Below are 12,030 nucleotides of genomic sequence, written 5' to 3'. Positions count from 1 at the left end.
TACATTAAGAATTCAGATTTTTAGGCTACAACCTTAAGAGTTTGTGATTCACCTAAAAAAATATTTAAATACTTTAATTACTGAAGAGGTGTTTCAAGAATATCCCAATTTCGAATTATGGCTTCTCAAAGTGCATATTGTGATATGATGAAAAGTCATCTTAAAATTAAAACCTAAACTGGCTAGCTCCTAATAGACCTGTACTTAAGTCTCCCTGCAAAACCTCTCAGTGATAAAATCAACAGACTTATCTTCAAAAATACCTCTATCTCTACAGAAACAGTCTACAAGAAATGTTTGCTACCAGCTCTACTCATATTTAGTGTATCCCCTTCAACCTATTCTGTATTTTTTTTACTTTGCACATAAGTTCACTTTTAAATCATTTCATTTTGCCAAGTAAAAAGCAGACATAGCAAAAAATTACTTTTATCCAAATTATTCTCTTTAAAGTTGTAAAAAAATCTGTATCTTTCTTTCAACATGATTTTTGGTTCTGCCTGTATCATCCCTGCAGTGCCTTGCTCAATATTCCTCCAGCTACATATTTGAAACATATATTAAAACATAAGCTATAGTCTCAAAATACAACAAATTAGCCACAGTTTTAACATGCCTTAGATATACAAGTGTGTTTTATTTTACTAGGTAATTATTCATTTAGCAGTTTGTCTTTCTGGCACAGGTAAACACTACACCTTCCCGGGACAAATTACACAGTGCGAGTTCTCCATAAATTTACACAGTTCTCGGAGAAAAGTTAATTATTTTAGTTGACATGATACCAAGTATGCATTAGCCAGTTTCATACAACTGCAGAACTTTCTCATAACTCATTCAGCTTGTTAGGACTCATTTGTAACATAATTGCATCAAACACTACTCTTCTACAAAAAAGTATACCAGGATTATTTTTTCAAGTTCCAAAAAGGAATTTTCTTGATGCTATTTAATTCCTAGTTACCAAATTTTGCCATCTAATTAAAAAAAAAAAAACAACAAATAACCCCCCACCAAGTTTATGCTATCTCTGTTCAAATTCTTGCTTTTTGATTCAGTTGATCTTGCTAAGGTCACTCTACTCACATTGACCTTCTAAAAAAATTAATGATTGGCTTGTGGCTAAATCCAAAGGTCTTGCTTCCTTTTCTGTCCTTTTCAACTTATCAGCTAGTTTTGGACCTTTGAATCATTCTTTATCAACTCAGTTAACATAGTTTTTCTGACTCTGCACAATACTTCTTTCCCCACTTACTACATAGGTCTGATGGTTTATAGAGTCCTCACCATCATTCCAAGTTTTTGCTGAATGCTCCACCATTTTAAAAATTTTTCTCCTGGACTGCATTTTTTCTGCTCAGACTTTTTTTTTTTTTTAGTGAAAACATTCTTTCCCATATCTCATAGGTCTCTTTCTTCCTTTTTTAGGGGCAGCTCCTCCTGGACACAAGCCAATCTTCATCTAAGTACAATCAAAGCAGCAATTCTTTCCTTTTCCTAACTGGCACATTTGCAGTCTGACCATGAAGCCTTTACTTGTGGTACATAGCATTTTCCTTCCAGCCTTTATACCAGTCATCTGAGCCCCAGACTGCCCTAACCATCTACAAAGCATTCTAGAGGTATCACTATGCTTCTGTCCTGACCTGACCATCCTCTGGATCACTGGGAAAAAAACCTCATTTGTCTCCTTAAGCAGTTTTAAGCAGTTACTCATTATTTCTTTGCTTACATCTTTTTATTCCTTAACATCCAATATAGGCCTCAGACAGTTTGCACTTGTGGTGTTTGAAAGTGTCATTCCTTACAGTTCCCTCTGGCATCAAAACAGGAGTCCTCTTGCTTTTTGTATAGTAGGCAGCTCTTTATACCTTCTTCCTCTGCTTCTACAAGAAGGACTTGATCCAGCAGTGTGCATTTTAATAGAGACATAAACCAAGGAGCAAAACACCAGTAATGATCATTCAAATTTAGAGAAAGCCAAGTTCATTCATTCAAATACAAGAAGTTTATGTAAACATGTGATTGTCTAAGCAGGCATGGAGCTTTTTGGATCAAAAATCTTTTTATAAACATCATGCCATTAATGATATTATATAAATTGCTAGAATTATTATAACACCTTGAAAGCTCACCTCACTAACCAAAAGCTTGCCAATTATTTTAAGATTATGTGCTGATTTAGTAAAGGTACTTTATTCCTCTGCAAACCTCACCTTAGTACGTAATTTTAACTTGAAACAGAAGAAAGGGTTTCACATTGCTATTGCTGAGATTTGGCTAATGAATATTAACTAGAAAGTTGTGATTTGTTTTTTTCAGTGGGGCTCTATGCATATTTTGTAACAGTCTATCCATCATTTTTCAATGACACAAGGTGCCTTGCAGGCTTCTATAAAACCACCTCATTCTGATAACTAAGTAATGCATTGAAAACAGTGTGGTTCCAGTCACTGAAGAACAACATTCTGGCCCAACAGCATGAGAGAATAGGATACTAAATAGTAAAAATCACAGAACTAAATAGTAAAACTACAGAACTAGACAAAGCAGCAGGAGACACAGCAGGGAGAAGCCATCCTTGGCAACAAAACCAGAGTTACTGAAGTTCAAAGTATAAACTCATCTATGTTTTAGGACAATATCTCATCCTAGCTTCACCTATCTTATCTCTAACACATCTCTGTTAGAGAAACAGAAATCTCAATGGATTTTGCTACTGCTTAAATGTGAATTTCCATCTGTCCAGGAATTGAGATCCTCAGTTGTTGTCTAGATTTGTAGTGTGGTACAAACGTGTGACTTGGGGGATATGATATTTAAGGTTAAGAACAGCTTATCCTTTCTTACCAGCATTCCTGCTATATTACTGATTTTTAAAAAATGGTATATCTAGCATGAGCTGGTCTTAACATTTACATCTATTCAAGTTTTTACTTTACTTACAGAAACTTAATCTGCTCAAAAACACAAATGTAAGAGATTTCAGTTCCTTCCTTCTCCTGCCTTGTCAAGGATACATCTTGCTAAATTCCAACAGACTATCACCCCCAGGAAGAGAATTTGGCCCAGCAAATCTTATCTGTTAGCTATCAGAAACACAGAAGAATCCAGTATGCTTCTTAGAAAGCAAGTTTCAAACTTCCTGAAGTTCAAAAGTCTGGACTGTTCCAAATGGAAAGAATAAATGCACCTCAAAACATTAAAATTACTTTTCCCCCCTCCTTTAAGCTCATAATTTTGTAGTTAACTCTGAACTCCAAAAACAGTCAAAATATTGTTACACAAAATTAAAACAATTTCTCTAATTTAAAATATCTTACTTTAACTTGTGACTTATTTTAGAGCTAAAGCAGTGTACTATTTTCAAAGTACTTTGACAGATATTTCTATTCTAATTAAATAATATAAATCTTGCTTTATCATTCCTCACATCAAAAGATATTAATTGTGTCCAACTAAACAAGCTCCATATATAAAATGGCAAGAAATTATTTTTCCCTAATCCCAACTTCATCGAACCCAATTAAATCTTTAAATTTCCTAACAAACTCTACATGGCTTCTGCCTATTTATCTTTTATAGTTACTGAAGGATCCTGTAGTTTTCCCCAAATGCCAGTTCCGGGTACTTCTTGGAAGATTTTCTGTTCCTCCTTGTCAGGACATCTTCCCTGTGTGACATGCTAATGCCAAATTCTCCATCAGACTGAACACAATCTGCTACAATGGAGTTTTGACTACAGAATGAAACACTCCTGTGAGCACAAGAACTAAGATGAAACTGATTTCCTGTATTTTCGTGCAATTCGTATGGTAAATGCTAAATCATAAACTGGATGGTATTAACTACAATCACAGATCAGAATTTATAAGGGATCTCCACTATGTGGATACATTGGTATCTAATAGCTCTGCCCCTTTTTGCTAGGGCACTTAAAGGGTCTCTCTATTGCTACCCATTATCATGGAACTCACAGAAACCTAACACCATTGAGACCTATGACCCTTTCCCAAACGTGCCTGAAAGCAGCCAGCAGGTTCAAGTTACAGGGAGGGGAAGGAGAGAACAGACACATACAGAGGCACAGACACAACCCATGGCCATGTAACCTCATGTTCTTGGAAGCAAGGCTCAAATCTTCCTTGTCTTTAAGAAATCAGACCTTCTTTGATGAAAGCAGATGGCTTCTGAAGATGTTTTCTATATGAAACTTAGGTAGCAACAGATCAAGTTTTTGTAAGATTGTTAAGTCTGTTCGTATGAGGCAATTCTTAGTGCATTATTTTTATTTAAGCAAATATTGTTCTTCGTATCTTTTTGTTAAAATGTCTTTAAAAATTAACTGCAAAATGCAATCAAATCACATATACAATCAAAACGCATTTCAACATATATCATTCAAAATAACATCTCAATATTAACATGCACTGCATGAAGTTTCAAGCATGTCTGATAACTTAGGAAATAATTTAACTCCTTTTTTGGGAACCAAGTAGCTGGAATACTAAAAGGATGTAGAGAAATACAGTTATGTAGCCCAACCAAAGCAAGGCTTAGTAAGTGAGCCAAGGAAACAGTACAGGTAGTAGAGGTGCATATACAGGAAGGGCAGGACACTGGCCAGTGAGGAGATAGAAGTTGCATTGGAATAGAAAACACAATAATAGAGCTCTGGTGAGATAATTGTTAGACTAAATCTTTGGCTTAAAAGAAAAAAAAAGTTTGGAACTTTGAGCAAATAAAGTAGTCCTTGTTGACTGAATCCACCCAGTTTCAGGAAGATAAGAGTTTCCACTGTCCTTCTGGTCACTCAAAAACTATGTTACATCAAAGAAATGACTGATTTAATAATTAATTTCTTTTCCTCCCTGAGTCTGCAGAAATCTACATTCTGATTAGCTGCACTGTATGTGCATATAAATATGATTTCCAGAATACATATAAATACCTGTTTTAATTTTAGATGTTATGTTTTTATTATAGAAAGGTGACGGAGCTGAATAAAGTTCTACGAAGGCAAAGGATTTGGGGGCCATAATCCCTGACATTTTACACTCTGTCATTTTCAGAGGCAGTGCAGTGCTGACTACTGAAAAATGCTGGAGGTTCATGCAGCAAGAGGCACATCACTTGGTGGGATAGATTTCATTCAGCCCAGTATTTCCATGTGTACAGTAACATGATCTGCCAAAGTTTTCTAGGATCAGTACTGTGACAATACTTTCTCTCAGGGCTGCCAAGTGAACTTCATGGCTCTAGGACATTTGAAACTTCTTGAATCTCAAACATATGGTCTTGCAACATAGCCCACTGTACACCAGCATATAAAATTTGAAAATTGCTTGAAGAACATTTATAGAAATTGTTAATATGACTTTGCTGTGCCCCTGAAATAACAACTGCATTCAGTTTTCTGCTCACTAGAGTTAAAATTGCAGCCATATCACATTATATGAATTCTGGCTCCTTTAACCACTGTGTGAGTGGCAACTGCAAGCAAGCTCCTGACCTCTGAATTTGAAGGCATTTATTCACATGAAAGAGGCTGAAGTACCCTTACACTAAAGCAGATGTCAGAGCTTGTCTGTTCAGTTTGCTGCAGCCCAGGCAATAAGGCTGTGAGAGCAAAGCCTCTTCCCCCACCCCTCTTTCTAAGAAAACAGTTCTTTGATAAGCACACCCTGTCATCTGATGCTGTTGTTGGCAGCACCTGTGAATGTTGCTCATACTGTACTGCCTTTGAAAATTTGCTGAGCATAATCTTGCCTTGATGGTAGGATAGCAACAAATTATACAAGGAGGATTTGACTTGAGTGTCTCCTTCAGAGGATTTAAGAAATTCATGGGGACTTTTATGCTGAATCTGAGTCAAGCTTAAATTAGTGGTTAAAAACAACAACACTGGATTTAGACACGTGGATGTCAATTACTCTTCCATCATAAATGAAGAAAAAAAAGGGCGAAGCCAAAATTTGGTAGAACTGAGTAATTTTAAATTCTCAGCTCAGCTTTCTGCTTAATCCTTACCCTTCCATCTCCCTGTGGTCACTTCAGTTCTTGACAGATAAATTCTCAGCAGAGGAGAGAGAAAAGAGCTTGCTATGACGGGGTGCCTGTACTAACCCAACTAACTGAACTCTGAGTTAACTCTGCCGGCGTAGCTCTGGAACGAGCTGCACTGTGTCTCTGTGATGAACCAACAGAATTCAGAATCTATTTATGGGATGGAAACATTTTCTCAGCTTCATGAAAGAGAATTGAGCAAGGCTCCTTTAGGAGTTTGTCTATGAAGACAGGAGATAATTCCTGAGCTTTGACAGCTCCCTTCTCTGATCCTGGAGAGCACATCTGCTCTGATGAAACCCAACCATGTCTACCCAAGAAAGATGAGGATGGGTTCAATGCCAAGAATTTAGTTACCATCCAGCACCAGGAATCTCACATGTCACTGCAGAATATTAAAATTTTTTTCCTAGAATTTCATAGCAGTTGCTTCTAACACCTCTGCAATAAAAAGAGGTCTCACAGTGACTCAGACAGCTTCACCTAGAATTTCTTTAGCCAGTCATAAATCAGCAGAGAGCTCAATTAAGTTCACCACTCAACCCAAAACAGTTGAAGAATTTTAGCTTCAACAGCCTAAAAAAACACCATGGTATCAAGCATACCGTCCTCTGACCAGTGGGCTAAACTACAGGTTTAGCATGGTTGGAGTAGCTGAGATCCAGTTAGTAACTGCATACAGAGTAATAGTACTATCATTTTATGCTACCCTAGTCACACACCTCTCATCTTCTGTGGAGTGTAGGGGTTCTTCTGTATGTCTCCACTTTTAGGTATCTATATGTGCAGCACACAAATCCGGACTACCTATATGGCTTTGTCTAATGAGTCATGACATGTTTATTCCCAGTCATGTTGCGCCATTTTATCTTTCAAAAGCAACATCATTAACATAAAGGAACATAAAAGAGCTTGTAACAGAATGCAGCAAAGTAAAGGCACCCTGTAACATCTAAATTTCTTGATTTTAGTAGAGACCTGGGTAATCTATTAGACAAGATTTCCCTGGAAATTCTAGTCACAGGAGTGGCTTGGTCCTTTTGAAGGAGACTTTTTTCGAGGTTGGTGATTGCAAAGTATTCCATGGTGTCAAATCAGCTGCAACTGGATGAGCAAGTCAGCTCACCTGGCTGACCTACCAGACATCCTGATTGATTTGTGAGCATCATCCCTCAGACATGGGGAAAGATATGGAAAAATACCAAAAAACTGCTGATGTTAGCCCAGTTTTAGTAGTGCCAGAGCACGTATTTCACTGACCTTCATCTCCTGAACTTCTGCCAGGCAGGGAGGGTGAAAATGGAATGGCTTGAACTCTGCTGTGAGTAGGTTCAGTGGTTTATCTCTGCACAGACTATGAACCTGGTTCTTGCATTTACAAAAATTATTCTGCCTGGTTAATAGACACTTAACACTCCTTCCCAAGTGGGAAGGGAACAGAAGAAAAATTTGAGATGTAGGCATGTAGGGAAGGGAGATCAAGCTGTTGCTTATTATTTCCTGATTCCTTTCTTTGTATTAGTCCTACTATTGGTACTAATATGACTCCTCAATAAGCCAGTTCTACTCAGTGATTGAACAGAGAACTCACCCCAAAAAATACAGGTTTTTGCTGGCTTAGTGAGCTGAATGAATCACTGAACTATCAGAAGAGCATCAGAGCTGGAGCAAGGGAGGCAGTGGAACTAAAAGGGCACATAAGGCAGACAGGGAACAGCACCAATTAATTAGATCAGGTCAACCTGTCCCATCTGATCAAAACCTCAGAGAAAAACTGTGGTAAAACTGCAAATACGACTTCAATAGAAACTGAAGCAGCTATTAATTTGAAATGTGATAGAAAGACATCTGAAACTGAAAAATGAAGCTTGAAGGCTTCAATTTAGCAATCTTGAAAAATACCCAGCTGGGACTTTCCATGGGAATGGTCAGGTGGTCAAACAAAGAAAGAACAAACCCAGCTGAGCTGTTACACAGGTTCACTGACGCCACAAGTCATCCAGTCTGAATCCCATCTCTGCCATTCATCAGTAATTAGGTAAGTGCTGTTTTGTGGTATGATTATTGTCACTTGAGCTGGCTGGAATGGTGCATTCTGACTTGTGGCAGTACAGTGAAGTCTCCCATTAAACCATAACAAAACAGAAAAAAGAGAGGAGGCTGTCTGCACAGAAAATGCTGCAGCCTGAAGCATCCTATGCCAGCCAGCATAAGGAGTGCTGGGCTTTCCCATGCTCTCTGTCCACCTACCTTTCTCTTAATTACCTGTACATTGAGCCCGAATCCAAATGTAACACAAGCTTCCAGTTACTTGTTACTCTCTGGTGACATCTCGTGGATCACAGCAAGATATCTTTGCCTTTTGGCAGCCCCTGCAAAGCCTTGAGCTGAAAACCTTCGTGAGAAACGTGTAGCTGGAGAACAGTGGAAAATGTTTATCTCAAAGGAGTAGCTTAGAAAAATAATATATTGTGCAAAAGCTGGTGAGCAAACCAAGTATTTATTGTGTGAAAATTTTGCAAGTTTTTAAACAAATTAGCCCTGAATAATGAAGCAGACAAAGGTCCTTCAAAACATTACATTCATGATCAATAAATCTGAGGGTTTCAGCTCTCCAGGCTGCTGCTGACAATTCCCTACTGAAGTTACAGACCTAATACCACTTCCCATGTGAGAAAGTCAGAGACGTAACTGAAGAAGAAAAGGTTACACAAAAAAACTTCTTCAGAAAGCCAATTGCAGGGCCATAGCACAAAACTGCTACACACTCTTACGAGCAGGAAACTGGAATTAGTTATGGAAGTTCAGCAATGCTTTGGAAAGACTGGCTATGACCCTAGCTAAGAGGGTATACTAATTTCTCCTACTTTTCCCAGGCAGTTGCCATCGCATAAAGAAGCTTCCAAAAAATGTTCTACAGTGTTTACAGCTGTGAAGCAACTTCTAAAAAAATCCTAAGGCACCAGTTTGAAACAGTAGCTCTGTTACAGAAGTGTAAAAACCCTCTAATTTATCCAAATGCTAAAGTCTAGCGAGTGTCAAAATATACCCTAGGCATAAATCAGTTAATTTGCACCCCTGCCAGCTCCCTGAAGCAGCTCCTCACTTGGTCCCATGAGTTCTAAGGCTGGTCATGGGAGCAGTGGGCAAGCAGAAAGGCAGCCCTGGCTGGGGGCCACCTCCAATCCACCGGCTCAAGTTTCAACTGCAGCAGCTTCCTGGGAGGTCTGACCAGCGCTAAACTGGAGGGATCTGCTCCCTCCCACCCTGCTTGGACATCCAGGGCTTGTGCTGCGTTAGAGCTGGCCACAGCTCACCTAGCAGCAAAGGGAATTTACCTGGAGGGGGAAAGAAAGTCTGCACTGAAGAAGTTTCCCAGCAGATCAATGACCTGAATCGGCTCACCTTGTGCTGAAAAGTATCAGATTTGACATAAAAGGGCAGCAGAAGGCTAAACAAGAGGGAAGGAAATTGTCCCCTTGGTTGCACATAGCAAAATATGAAATGAAAAATAATAGTACAAAAAGTGAGAAAGAAAAAGCTGTCCTTATTCACAGTAATGGCTGTTTAAACTTCACCAAGAAGCACTGAGTCCTGGTCCCTAGGGCCAGTCAGAAGGGGGAAATTCATGGAGTTTGCTTCAAGGTTGTCTGAGTAACTAGGGAAATAAATAAGCTGAATTCAATAATACAGGTTTTATGTCATCAAAGTTACTTATCTCTACAATAAACTATGGATTTCAAAGTTTATTGAAGGGTTATTACCTCAGTGAAAGTTTATTGGGGGTTATTTACCTCTAAGATGCCAGGTCATTAGCTATTTGCATAAGCTATGCAGTGTGCCACACATATCATTAAACACCTTTTTTATTGTTTGCTAGTTAAATAACAGGCAATATTTGTAATAGTATGTTGAAAATCTAAACACAAAGGGAAAGTGGGAAGCCCAACAAAAACCTTTCCTAATGAGGTCTGTAATCTCATTGCATACTAACATTAACTCCTTTCAAGGAAAAAAAAAGGAGTTTTTGGCTTCCATTAATCATTCTTTTGCATAGGGGAACAATGGCAATCCATTAATTGACATTCTATTAAAATGGCCAGAGAAAACACTTACCTTATGTGAACACTTCAGCTGCATACCAAAAAGAAGGAGTTCTCTAGAAACCAGCAGACCTGTGCTTTGGGTAGTGTGAGTTTTGGGGGTTTTGTAGCCAAAATATCCTAACCCAAGACAGGTGATCCCCAGGTGAAAGTGTTAATGTGAGTATTTAAAGAGCACCCCCTTTAAAGGTGCACTTAAACTATTGTCTGCAGGGGGATCTACTCACAGGTGCTTCACAGATGGTTTGGATCACTGCAATCATACCAGTTCCTCCTTCATTTCAGAAACGTGTTTGCATAAAGAGACTGTCCCAGAGGAAGAACTGCAGTTAGAATTTAGTAAGGAAAAAGGTATCAATCAGTCTCCATAGCACCTTTTGATAACCACAAGCCAGGACAGAGAATCAGGTCCACAGTTTCCTTGCAATTTATGCACATTATTTATCTTTATCCTAATGGTTCAGATTTCTTTCTTGAATCACTCCTTGAAACAGTGTTTGGCAATTCCAGTGTTCCATGCTCATCTTTGACTTCTACTATCTACTGCATTGCCCTCTGCCCTGTATTTCCTGAAAGACATAGAGCCAACATACTTATTCTGCATAAATACACATTCTAGTCTGTTGCTGACAGAAAAGTCTTTCAATGAAGTATTCCAAGTTAAGAAGCCAATATATATTTTAAAAGAGAAAAGATTTTAAAAGATTCTTAGTGTCTAAATACTATTAAATTACATAATCAGAGAAACAGCTGGAGGAAAGGACAGGAAGTGGTGAAAAGATTTGCTAAAATCTTACCATACTTTTGTTACTCACTAGCGCATTAGATATGTTTATAAATTACATATGTCTGACTCGGGTCAGTACTTCCTATTGCTGAATATAAATTTAAACATCTAAGACTAGGCACAAATGGACTGCCATCCTCACTGTGTGTTTATTGCTTCATTGTGTAAACAGATTTCATAGCACTATTAAAAGTGATATGAAATGTGGTTATCGATTTTTTAGCAGAAATAAAGTGTGAGTATGAGATTGTTTTAATGAAACACAACTATTCCAACTCTACCTGTACCTTAGCTGATGTTGTATAAGGGTCTAGACATTAATCAGGCTCATTGTTTATATAAGCTGGGAATAGTTGTTCTGGATCAGATGGAAGATCCATCTGTCTGAGTGCACTGCCTTCAAGATGGGGTGACTGTAGGTGTCTGGGAACAACTGCAAGGAAAGCAGCAAGGATCTAGCAGTGCTTTCCCAGAATAATGTCCTAGTAATCACCATGCTCCCTGACTCAACTGTACTATTTCTGAATTTAAATTTGTCCTTAAGAGATTTCCCCCCCACAATTTTTTATAAACAAAAATCATTGGCCTCTTGTAGCAATACATTTGTTTGCTCTGTGGAGACCCTTTCTTCCACAATGCCCCTTCAGTTCTCTGTTATGAGAGAGAGGGAAATATCATTCCTCCTCTCATTCCTCATGCATTTGTGATGTACAGATCTTAGGTAATGCTGAGGAAGGTCACAGGTGCTTCACACAAGGGCAGCTGCTGTTGCAATGTGGTTGTACAAAGCCTGCTGTAGTTGATTAGAACATATGGACTGGCAGTGCTGCTGTGTTTAACTCTGGGAAAATTGCCCTAATGCAGCAAAATCTCTTAGAGAGGCTACATCCTTCTTTTTGCATAGTTCAGAACTAATGTTGGCATTGTCTGCACACACAGATCCTCACATCAGTCTAGCGAGTTCTAGTCAGGTATCAACCCCCCCCCCCAAAAAAAAAACAATGGTGCAAACAGAGACCTAAATAGTTTATCCCCTCCTGAGGCCAGCATACTTTGTCAAAGTGGTCCCAGCCT

Source organism: Corvus kubaryi, unplaced genomic scaffold, assembly GCF_017639235.1.
Source record: "Corvus kubaryi isolate FWS band 111438036 unplaced genomic scaffold, C.kubaryi_AGA036_p1.0 37394, whole genome shotgun sequence".
NCBI classification, from domain to species: domain Eukaryota; kingdom Metazoa; phylum Chordata; class Aves; order Passeriformes; family Corvidae; genus Corvus; species Corvus kubaryi.
Note: the sequence above shows the minus strand (reverse complement) of the source record.